Source organism: Adiantum capillus-veneris, chromosome 2 (assembly GCF_014529385.1).
Source record: "Adiantum capillus-veneris isolate H3 chromosome 2, ASM1452938v2, whole genome shotgun sequence".
In the NCBI taxonomy this organism is placed as follows: domain Eukaryota; kingdom Viridiplantae; phylum Streptophyta; class Polypodiopsida; order Polypodiales; family Pteridaceae; genus Adiantum; species Adiantum capillus-veneris.
The window spans coordinates 180,181,120-180,193,746 of record NC_140932.1 but is presented as its reverse complement, the minus strand read 5'-3'; the positions used below and the strand labels follow the sequence as shown (position 1 = coordinate 180,193,746).

The window sequence follows — 12,627 nt, the reverse complement described above, 5'->3', positions numbered from 1 at the left end:
ACAAGAGAAAGTAGAGAGAACTTAGCTTCCATTAATCCCAATGACTACTACATATGATGTGGAAGATCCAAGCTCCATAGCCACTCCTCTTCTTCTTCTCCACACTCCCTCACACTCTCTTCTCTAAGAATTCCCTTTCACATCTTGTGAATTGACTTATATACAAGGGCTTTTAAAAATGGGCGGCCGGCCAAAAAATGTATAACATGCTGCAGATATCTAGGCTCATCTAATCATCAATGTACAACTTGGAACCCACTGTGGAGCCCGTAAATACAAAAAATATATTCATACACATATGTGTACACACCAATGGAAGCATAATGCATGTCGTTGATGCTCGCCCGTCAACACTCTCCCCTCCCGAAGCTTTGTCATCCCTGACAAAGCCATGTCGTGGTCGATGCTTGAGAAAGAATTTTCCTGCAAAAAGAAAAAGGTGGATGAGGTAGCAAGCTCAAATATATAGTGATAAGGCATAAGGAAAAGGCAAAGCACATGTAGTAATGAGTAAATGCAAAGAATTATGAAATGTTACACTGCCATTAAGGAAAAATAAATTGCACTTGCTGAAATTAATTAATCAAGAGTTTTGGGCTTATGAATGAATCTATCAATTAGTTAGCTATGACTAAGGGTTAAAACATTTACTCTAGTACTAGTTAAGTTAGTAAATTTATCCCAATGCAAGATTCCCTAATTATGTCTGTCATAGATTAGCTAACTAACTCTCACAACTCGAAACAAAAGCTTGAAATTTTTTTACTTGAAGCTCAATGGAAGTCTTTCTAATTTCATTTTTCTTTCTTTTCATTTGTTATTTTTCATATTTTGCAAAATCATTTGACGTGTGTGCTTATTTGTATACCCAAGGCTTTTTGCTTCTCAAAGAAAAGCACCCACACTGGGAACCTCTAGGGCTCTAATACCATAGGCAATACATGTGCGTGAAGTACCAAATCAAGCTAGGATTTCTCTTCCATCTTAAGCTTTTACACTTGTGGCACTTTTGTTTTTCTTCCATTTCCTTTGTATTTTCACTAGTTTTCTTTGTTGTTTGGGTGAGAAAGCCTCTCTATGCTTAAAACACTCCTAAGGTTTCAAACACTCAAATAATTTTACCAACTAGGACTAGTAGTCAAGTAAATGAGTTAACCTAAAGTCACGGCCTCCTAACCTCAAGGCTCATCAATAAAACTAAACTCTAAGTCAATTAACTAAAGAAAGGACAAGTTTATACATCTTTAATGGCAGATAACAAAACATAATTGAATGCACTTAATCAAACCAAGAAGAAGCCATAATCAAAAAATAATGTACAAGACCATATAGCATAGGAAGGAGTACACCTGTGTATGGGCTCGATGAAGAGGTCAATGTCATGGAAGCTCCTCATGTCTAGAGATACATCATGTCTACATGATCGTCCAATCTCCATGGGCAAGCTAATGTCTGTCTACGTGCTGTATCAAAAGATCAACAAAAGCACTGTACCTTCAAGAGGTATGTCAGCAGCAAGATAAAATAACAAAAGTAACAGAATAATAAAATAAAACATCTAAGCTAGGGTCTAAAACCTGGATATCCAGAGGGAAAAAACCCAAAAGGAAAAAAAGTGCCTCTGGTATATGCACATAAATCTAGTGCACATATCAATGTGTACAAATCTCAAATCTGGTGCAACTAGGAGTCAAGAGAAAGCTCTCACCATGAAGCATGATCTGCACTCTCTTAGCTTGATCTCTAATAGTCAAGGGCTGGCTAACACCTAGCTCCATATGTAAATTCTGCTCAACAGCACAAGGAATGGGCGTAGGGGGGGCATCAGCCTCCACTCGAATAGTCTGTGGAAGGCTCTTCGGTAGCCAAATCTGCAATGCTCGCGCTCTCGTAGGGATGTCAATCTGAGCTCTCCTAGCGTGTCTACGTGTGCATCTAGCTCTAGGACATACTATCTGTTGTGAAGGTACCGACCTCTCTAGGGGTAGTCTCATCTCTCGACATCTGGCTCGTGGAGATCTCACTCTAGGGTATGATCTTGTATTTCTAGCATGTATCATCACGGGGAATAAATACCTGTTGGGTTGTCTTGGAAGGTCTACGTGGAGAGCTACGTGCCTGATCTATCGTGTGTCGCTCCTCAGTGGCAGTACTCATCGTCGTAGAGCCTCTGCCTAGAGAAGGCTCTACACATGGCTGAGATGCCTGTGCACGTGGTCTCCAAACAAGTCTAGCAGGCTCTATCATATCCCTACATAGGGTGTTAGTAGAGGTCACTCTAGTCCGTGTACGTCCATGTATCTGTGGTTTAACCTCTATCTCTGTGGTGTCAGTAATGTGGTCTCTAGGAACCTGATCTAGAAAAGTACAGCTCGTGGCTAGTCTCCGCTCAATCGGGTGATCTGATCGTGAATCGGCACTCGTAGATGGCACTAGGGAAACATCTATATGTGGTGGCTGCTCTCTCTGTGACTCACTGGCTATGGCACCGCTATGCAAGCTAAAAGAGTGGGATAGCGATGATGTCGGCTCTGCATCTTCTCTCATAAGGGGATCTACTCTTGTAGATGGCTCTAGCTCGACAGCTATCTCTAAGGGCCTTTGTGAGGTCGGCATATCTAAACAAGGATGCTCAAGGGCAGCTAGAATCTGTGGAGTGGTCTCATCTATAACAAAGCCATCGGAGTCACTCACTCTATGAATCTGTGAGATCTCTCGTTGTGTGTTGGAAGTTGTGTGGATAAGTGTGGTAGGTTGTGTAGGATCCCTAACAATACTCTGATTGGGCTCTAGTCTCAAGGGCTCTACCTGTGTCAGGCTAGGTGCTGGAGCTATCTCTTATGGCACACTATCATCCTCATCTGGAATCTCCCAAGGTGGTAGAATATGACGTGACAAAAGAAGCCTAGGAGGTGATCTCTCTAGTGGTGTCTCTCGAGGACTCGGAGCTCTCGGTAGATGTGGAGCTAGCGTGGTCGTCGTGGGTAAACATAAATCATCATGTCTAAGTCAAGGGGAGTACGGTAGACCTATAGTCAAAACATATACTGCATGATTGAGATCCCTATAAACTCGCTCACATGGATATCCTATCAAATATGCAAGAAGGTGGGCTGAAGGATCTCTAGATCCACCACTCGTCAGGCGTCTGTACCTACAACCAAGCTCATCTAGATAGGTCACGGTCTACTCAACTCTCTGAAGCTCCACTAGCCTAGGATGTGTCTGTGTCTAGGATGTCATCTGGGTGTGCTCGCTCAATGTCATCAAAATCAAGGGTCTCAATCAAGAGATACTGCTCTCCGAGCTCTTCAATAAAAACTGCTCTATCGGCCTGTGGGTAGGATCTCACAATCTGCCTAGGTGTAGACATCATGCGTTGCAGGGTGGCTAGCCTCACAAAGGCGTGATCATAAGTGTCAACATAATATGCAACCCCTCGTGGAGATCGGCCTACTATATGCAAGATGTGACTATCTATATCTCTCATGCTATCCCTAGTCTCTCTAGTCTCGGACAGTGTCTGAAGGGTGGGGGTCAGTGGTCTAGGGGCACTCATATCTACAATGGGTGATCTACCGGGACCTACCTCTGGTGCTCTCAACTGGGGTGATGTGGTCCTCATAGACTCTCTCGTATGCTCTCTAATCTGTGTCATCAAAGGCTGGCATGGGTCTCTAGATAGTGCAAGGTGTCGAGGTTGAGACTCTCTAAAGTACGTGTCTCGAAGGCTCTGGGTCTCTATCTGTGGCTCACTATGAGTGGTACGCAAAGTGCTAGCATTCGCCGTGTACATCGCTCTAGACTCGTGATAGCTCAAAACGCTTGGAGGCAAATCAAGTCTAGGTGAGGAGAATCCTTGCGGTGGCTTCATGAGTGATGTGGGTGGTGGCACTGTGTCTAAAGGAGGTGAGGCACTCCTACTCGAAGTAGGGCGCTGGGTCGATCAAGGATCGTACGGCAATCCACAAGTTAAAAAGTAAAGCTCAATGCATGTGGTGCTCATGTAGCATATCTCTTTAGGCTCGCCAACTAGTGTCACAACATCTGTGGATAGGCGTCTACCAGAAGTGCGACACTCTAATCGATATATGCGTTGAGCACTATCTATATAGATCACTCGAGGACCTACCCGCTGTAATGTAACCTTCACGGGATGGTCGAAGGCCTCAAGGCAATCATCTGCGTGTACTAGCTCTCCTCTAGCCTAATCAAATGATCGACCACATACGTGGCGCGATAGTCATCTCTAAATGTGCCATCCCGCGTGTCGTCGTGAAGGACTTGCACTACCTGGAGAGTCTGTGTAGGTCCAAAGGAGGTGCGGCACTGGACAAAGAAATATCCATATGTGTCCGTGTAAAAGGGCCGGCCTCTGTGCTCGCCTACAAGTGTGAGCAATGTGTACTCAGGGCACGAAGTGGTCATGGCCATCATATGTGCGCTCTCGACGTGTGATAGGCCTCTAAACCTCTTCAACTCGTGAAATGTAGACTAAAATCAAAATCTGCACTATATCAAGGTTTACACGCACAATCGGACTCAAATCTGGCAAAACCTAACTCTCGGACGTATCTGCTCTAAATGTATCTAATCATGTGTATATGCACATGAGCGTCGAGTATGTGGGGCGTGTGATGCGTGTGGAATATGTGTGAGAAGCAAAGAAAGAAAGAAAAAAAAATCCTTTTTTTCTATAAAGTTTTTTTTTTTTTTTGGACGTATGTGTGTGTGTAAATTCGAGTGAGAGAAAGAGACAAAAAAGAGAGAATCAAGGGAGTGTTTAATGGAGATCTTTTGTGTGGGTGAGTGAAAGAGGGCAAAGAGACAAAAGGAGAAAATCAAGGAGTGATTGAGGGAAAGAGACAAAGAGAGAAATTCAAGGAATATTTAAGTGGAGGGTCTTTTGTGTGTGTGTGTATGTGGTGTGTGTGAGTGAAAGAAACAAAGAGAAAATCAAGGAATATTTAAAGGGGGCGGTTTTTGTGTGTACGTTTTTTTTTATTGATTTTTTTTTTAGTTTTTTTTTTTGGATGTGTGTGTGTGTGTGTGTGAATCTGAGAGAAAGAAAGTAAGAAAAATGAAGAGGGGTGTATGTTTGTGTGTGTGTGTGTGTGTGTGTGTGTGTTTGTTTTTAACACATCAATTGCTAATCAAACCAAGACCCGTTTTAACCTCTTTTTTGTCCATTTTTTGCCCAAAAATTAGCGCAATTGGTGGTTCAATTAGAAAATTTTTATGCATACACTTGTTTACCACTAATCCAACATCACAATACAATCATAAACACTCCAAGTTGCCACTTGAAATTAGTTTAATTATGTGTGTATACACAAGCACAATTAAGCCTAAAATGCACCAATTAATCACACACAATTCTACCAAAATTTGGACAGCAGTTCGGTGCAAAATTGGCAATCAAAAACCATAAATCATATCAACATAATGACCATAATCAATCAATGATTTTGCATCAAATACATTAGCATCAAAATTGCCAAAAAAACAAGCACCAGTTTGTACACATTTACCCTCACGTTGGCATACACTAGTGCACATAGATTTGCACCGATTAAGTGCACCTAATCAATTTTTAAACCTGAACTTTAATTTCAGATTTTAAAGTGGGTTAATGCACTCACATTACAACAAGAATCACGTCGATTTCTCCACTCCAATTGACGATTACACACGTGTGTGTGTGTGTGTGTGTGTGTGTGTGTGTGTGTGTGTGTGTGTGTGTGTGTGTAGGCAACCACTTCACCGCATCTCCACCTACAAGCACTAATCACAAAGCATCATGTGTAGCATCATTTTTCTTCAAATCAAACACATAATCATGAAGGCAAAAAATCCAATTAGAGATTCATTTATGTGTAGCACCAAAAACACACAAGATTAGTGAGTAATTAGACATCAAAATTAGCATAAATCACACATAATTACACACTTTCTAATCACTCAAATCATGCAAAATTGATGAAATTTCAACCCGTAAGAGTGATGCACAAGCCTCTAATTAGGCACATAAACATGTAAAACACTCCAATTTTTAGCGGATTAGTAGTAAATTAGTGATCAATTAGTGAAAATAAAGAGAAAACATAAAAATTACACACAACTTTTTTAACAAAATCTCATCACAAATCAACCATTAACCATCACCAATACCTAATCCTAAAGAAAATTAAAAACTCAAACCATCACACGGGGGATCCCCTAGTTTAGGCGTTCGATCCCCGGCAATGGCGCCAATGTTGGTGGTCATAGCATAGCGCACAACCCACCGACATAATGTCAATCCGGTGGATCGGAACCCGGCTAGTGCATGGAGGTATGGATGCACCTAATGTGACGGAATGAGGACTCTAAGAAGAGGAGTAAAGTAAGAGAGGAGAAGAGGGAAAGCCGATGAAGCAAGATCTATGCACACACACTCTCAATCTACACTCTAACTCTCTAATCATGCAGACAATGGTGTATCCCTTTGTTCTAATCTCATTCAAAAAGAGGGGATGTCGCAAATTGCTGACCTGTGATTTTGAATAAAAAATTTGATTGTCCCTCAAAAACTTTTGAGCCAACTTGAGTTGTTTTGCAGAAATGTTGTAATTGTGGACGATCGCTTACTTTCAAGAAGAGGGGATGCCACAAACTATTGACGTGTCAAGCCACTAAAGAACGGAGCCAACCTACAGATCCCGGCCAACGGGCCTAAACCCTAAGAAGAAGAAGCAGAAGAAGCCGAAGCAATAGAAGAAGTTTTACCGACTTACAAAGTCTTGTCGAATGGCCTATTTCTAAAGAAGAGTTCCCACCAAATTATGAGACTGCGTCCGATGGGGCCAAAGTGACATATGTCATAAAGGCATTGAAATAAAGCAACCCCCCCCCCCCCCCCCCCCCCCGCACACACACACAGAGAGCACGTGTGCGTGGAGAACTGATGACGTGGAAGCTGTACGGATTCCTGCAATTCGCACTGACATGATGATGCGGACAATAGTACAAATCTCTGCAAATTGCGTTGGCATGCTGATGTGGCAGCAGTTGGGACCCACGCTTTTTGCGTTGACATGCCACGAGGTAGGCTGTACAGATTTTTGCAATTTGTGCTAGTTGCTTTTGGGGACAGTTTTTGGAACAGATGCTTATGAGTTTCAAGCTTTTCATGTAACTGCTTTTCAAGGCCAAGGGCCTTCAAATATGTGCAAAGGGCTCATTCTCTGGCACACTCTTCTGGGTGAAGGTGCGCAGCGCGAGTTTCGGCATTGTACAGAGTTCAAATAATATAAAGAAATACTGAAAGGGGGGCCATGGTCTAGGGCTAGTGGGCCAAGGTTTAGGGCCAGTGCTCTCTTGGGGTGGATGTAAGACCGCAGGGTAGACAAACATCTGAATAACCTCCCAACCATCTTATATATGGCCCTCTTCCATATATAGACCCCTTTACTGCATGTGTGTCCGGCACGTTGCCAGGGCCGTGCTCCCCTAGTCCTACCCTTGGCATGACATTACTTCCCCTTGGAGAAGCGTTTTCATCCTCGAAACCACAAGTGGTGGTATCTTCATAAGAACACTAATGTTTTGCACCGTGGCATCCCTCATGGATCCAACGGTTTGTTGGATCAGAACCCGGTTCAGTGGGAGGTTTAATGAAATCAAGAATAACATCTTGATTTTTCCAGATTGTTGTCCCTGTGTAACCGTCTTGATTAACGGACCCATAACCAACATAGCGTGGAACTCCATTTAGAACTCACTTGAGTATGCTAAACGAGTTATCACAACTAAAAGGTGTCTAAATGCATACCCAGGTTTCAAACTATCTGAAGGTATTGGAACGTGCAATAAGACCTTTGCTCAACTTTCCATGAAAGTAACACGTTGATATACTTATCAACACCAACCAAGTCCTTGACTTGCTGTTGTTTCTTGTCAGTAACCACCCTCATCCAAACTGATGATCAAGGTTGATAACTTGAGAATAATAGACAGAGAGTAAAACTAGTCGCAACATGCCTTTCATCATGCGAAACAAACTCCCAACCAGAAAGGTAACCGATCCGGTTGTGTCGCTTCTTGCTAACGTATGCACTTAGCATATCCTTTAGCATGGTTAATCAACGTATGCGCTTAGCACAACCTTTAGTATTAAATAGAATGCTTCTAAGCTGCCCATATGTCACAAAGTGATGACGTGGCTACCGATAGAAGAAACCCAAATCTGCAAAAACCCTAATTCTTGCAAACCCTAATTTCTACCAGAAACCCTAATTTACAAAAACCCTAATTTTTTGAAACCCTAATCCTAACTACTGGTTGAAACCCTAAAGTGGTGGAAACCCTGATTTTGGCAGCTGAAAATGCCATGTGGCCAGCGTACAGATTTCCAAAAAAAGCCGGAGCTGCAAAGTAGCCTCCTAGCGACGCAAATTTGAGGCTTTTGGCCACGCAAGTTCAATTGGAGAGAGAGAGAGAGAGAGAGAGAGAGAGAGAGAGAGAGAGAGAGAGAGAGAGAGAGAGAGTTGATTTGCTTTATCTTTGCTCTCTTGAGAGAGAGAGAGAATTTTGCTTTTGAACTGGAAGCTTTTGGGGCTCTACTTTTGGGCATCCCTTGTAATCTTTAACTAAACGGTTTAGGGCTCACTCTGTGGAGCATTTGGACGCAAATTCTGAGAGTGAAACCCTAACCACTCTCTTGTACTTTGACATTGATTTAATACATAAAGAAATACTGAAATGGGCGCCAGTCTTTGGGGCCAATACCTCTAGGCACGGAACTCCGCCGGGCCAGTGCAAATCTATTGTGATTTGTGAATTGTTTTGAAGTGGTTATTTGGTGCTGTCGCGACTCATTCTTGACTTGGAGTGTCCAAGTCTGTTACAGTGGTATCAGAGCACGGCCGATTTCTCTTCTACGGGGAATCCGATCCTCAATTTTTTTTTCACGGCACCTATGGCTTCACGCAAGGATCAAACGACTCCCTCTGCATTTGGAGATGCGGACAGAGATCACAACGAAGATATCGGCAGAGAGTATGGCCCACCTTGGCCTACTCAGGCGGAGCGACGAGAGATGGAGCCTCGTCAATTGATCGGCGATGCAACAAAGACGATGCTCAATTTTGCAAAGGAACCAAAATTTGCAAAATATATGAGCGAGACTTCTTTTCAGGAAGTGCACGAGCAGTGGCATAAAACCACTACACCACCCCCGCTCTCAAGAAACCTTCTGCTCACAAGAAATATTCAGAGAAGGAATTAGAAGAGGTGGTTGATGCACGGATTGCTCAGCTTTTTAGCGCGCAAAAGAAAGCCAAAAATCACAAAAAGCAGAAGAAAATCATTGACTTCCCGGGTTATTTGGGTCGTCAGTTGACATTTGACAAAGCAAAGAAACAGAAGAAGCGTGTTCACTTTGAAGGAGTACCCAGTTCTTCTTCTTCTTCTTCTTCTGACACTTCTTCTAGCTCTTCAGATTTGAGCAAAGAAGACAGAAGAGGAAAAAAGCGAAGCAAGAAACAACGCTTCGGAAAGGGCAAGAAAAAGGCAAAGAAGTCTAAATCTAGCCCAGAAACTGGCAGTTCTATTGAGGACTCATCTACAAAAAATTCAGACTTCGATGACGGAAACTTTTATACGAACAAGAAGAATTTTTATAAAGCCAACCAGTATGACTTTCTGGAAGATAAAAGCAAGAAAGTTTGAGAGTTTAAGGAAGGTGGACACTCGATCAAATTTGATACTTTTTTCGGATACTCATATGCTTCGAAGTCTTTGTCTTTTATACAGTAGTTTGACATCGCTTTCGCGGGAGGACGCTACTCAGAGCACTCCAAGATTCGGAGAGATGCCTCTTACTTTAAGGGGAATGCTCTTACTTGGTGGTCCACACTTCTTTTAAACAAGACTGCGCCAGTTAAATGGCTGAAAGTCAAGAAGCTTTTTATTTCTTCTTGGTTGATGCAAGAGTATGAACGGGATATACGAGCTGCTTGGAACCATCTTCGGATGACCAAGAAAGATACAATAAATGCTTACAGTGAGAGATTTTGGAGCTCTTTTCTACCCGCCTCTTCATTCAAGAAGATCTCGTTCAGAGAATAGATTGAGCGGTTTACCTTGGTTCTAGCTACAGAGATCCGAGATCACTGCTTGGTCTGACCTACCCCACAGATGAGGCCATGACACAACGAGCCGAACAGACTTCTAGGAATGAAAGTAGAAAGAAAAAGAGAAACCCAGAGAAAAAGGATGCACGACCCACGCTTACTTCTGAGGAGAGAGCTCGGTTCATCAGAGAGAGGAAGTGCTTTGGATGAGGGGAACATGGACATATCTACGTGAAGTGCCCTAAAAAGGCACCAAAAGGACACAATGATAAGGACGACGATAGGCCTGAGAGTTCGAGAGCAGCTGAGGAACATGGCAGAAAAGGCAGATAAAAAAGCAGAACTGGTACCACATGGCGTGGAACCTGCACCGAATCAAATGAATGAAAGTACAAAGTTTGCCGCTTTTTTTGGGGCAAAGTGAAGGATCAGGAAGCTCTTTTGAAGGAGACAAGGCCAACTTCTTTTCACTTGGAATTGGCGGCTTGATTTGGAATTATACCCGACAGACTGACGCCACAGGCGAAGGTAGTTCGACTGGCACCCGGACGGGATGTTTCCATTACACCGAGCATTGGCAAACTTTGTTTGCAATGACAGGGGTGTTCAGGGCATGCAAGTGACGTTCTACATGAAATCCCTTGGTACCACAAGAACTACACCGTGGTTGACTACCGGTCCGAGAAAGCGACTTTGACAAATGAAGGGCTCAGAGATTGTACTTGATGAACTTCAGTTTCTTTACTCATTCTTTTGGGAGAGAACTGAATGATGGATAAAGGTTGAATATGTTTTGACCTGAACAAAAGAACGCCAAGAATTTTCTCCACACTCATGCCGATTGCTTTTTAGAGGGCCTGAAGATCAGACCATTGATATGATACCTACAAGCACGCCACCGAACCGGCCACCTTACAGTGTGAGCCGAGTACAGAATGAAAAGATTATGAACCAAGTGAAAGACCTCTTGGAAAAGGGTCTTGTCCAGCCTAGTACTTCACCGTATTGCTCTCCACTGTTGTCGGATTTGAAGAAAGACGAATCTTGGAGAATGTGCATCGATTATAGAGCTCTCAACAAAATCACCATCAAGAACAGATTTTTGATTCCTAGGATCGATGATATACTCAACAAGCTACAGGGATCTTCGTGCTTTAGCAAGATTTGAAGAGTGGATATCATCAGATTTGAATCGCACTGGGAGACATCTACTAGACAGCCTTTCGGACTACTTTTGGGTTATTTGAGTTTTTGTGATGCCTTTTGGCTTAACCGATGCTCCTGCGACATTTAACCGGATGATGGACAAGATTTTTTGAGAGTACAGGCTATTTGTTGGCACTTTCTTTGATGATATCATTGTTTTCTCCAAGAATGAGGTAGAACACAGAGATCATCTACTTCAGAGATACACTTTTTGGGACACATTGTCTCAGCAGCAAGAGTGCAAATGGATCTGGCCAAGATAGACACTATCCGTGATTGGCCCGATTTGAAGAATGTCCATGAAGTTGGAAGCTTCTTGGGACTGTGTTCGTACTATAGGCGGTTCATTCAAAAGTTTGTAGATGTTGCTTTCCCTTTACATATCTTGACACAGAAAGGAGTCCCTTTCTCGTGGAGATCCACAGAGGAGACTGTCTTTTAGACATTGAAACAGAAATTGACTACGGGACTAGTTTTGACTTTTCCGGACTTGCAGAAGTCATTTGAAGTATATTGTGATGCTTGTGGTTGTAGTATGGGTGCAGTCTTAATGCAAGAAGGCCGTGTCATTGCTTACGAGAACCGATTGTTCTCAAGGCCGGAGATGACAACACATATTTATGAGAAAGACTTTTGGCGGTTATCCATGCTCTTACACAGTGGCGGCATTACCTACTCAGAGCGGACCATGAGAGTTTACGCTACTTCTTGTCACAGAAGCACTTCCAGATTGTCCATGTGCAGGGATAGAAGAATGTGGTGGCGAATGCTTTGTCTCGGAAGCCATTAGTTCTGGCTATTTCCGTGATACATCATAGGAGCTTCGAGGATATGGTCGACCAGTATGCCACAGATACAGATTTTGAAGATTGTTTTCACACGGATACGGGATGGGGAGATAGTAGCAGGATAGTCCATTCGGGAAGGCTACTTGATGATAAAAACCATGTTGTGTGTTACACAGCCGTTGAGGGAAAAGGTTATGACCGAATGCCACTGTCCACCTTTTACGGGTCACCGCGGCATTGCTACCACCATGAAAGGGTTAGAGAGATACTTCTTTTGGCCGAGACTCAAAAAGGATGTGGAAGAGTTTGTGTGCAGGTGCTTAGTATGCCAGATGGTCAAGTTTGATAGGCATAAATCACAGGGATTGTTACAGCCTTTACCCATACCCCCCCCGCCCCCGGGAAAGTATTGAAATGAATTTCATTTTTGATCTCCGGACAACATATAATGGTCACCATTATTTTCCGATTACGTGGCATGCCTGAGACGATTGTCTATGACAGAGACCCTAGATTTA

General features: G+C 43.1%; 1 pseudogene; it reads right to left on the bottom strand.

Annotated features, from left to right (window-relative positions):
* Nucleotides 1-3,900: 3,900 nt before the first annotated feature.
* On the bottom strand, nt 3,901-4,558 carry LOC147464168 (uncharacterized; annotated as a pseudogene).
* Nucleotides 4,559-12,627: the final 8,069 nt, after the last annotated feature.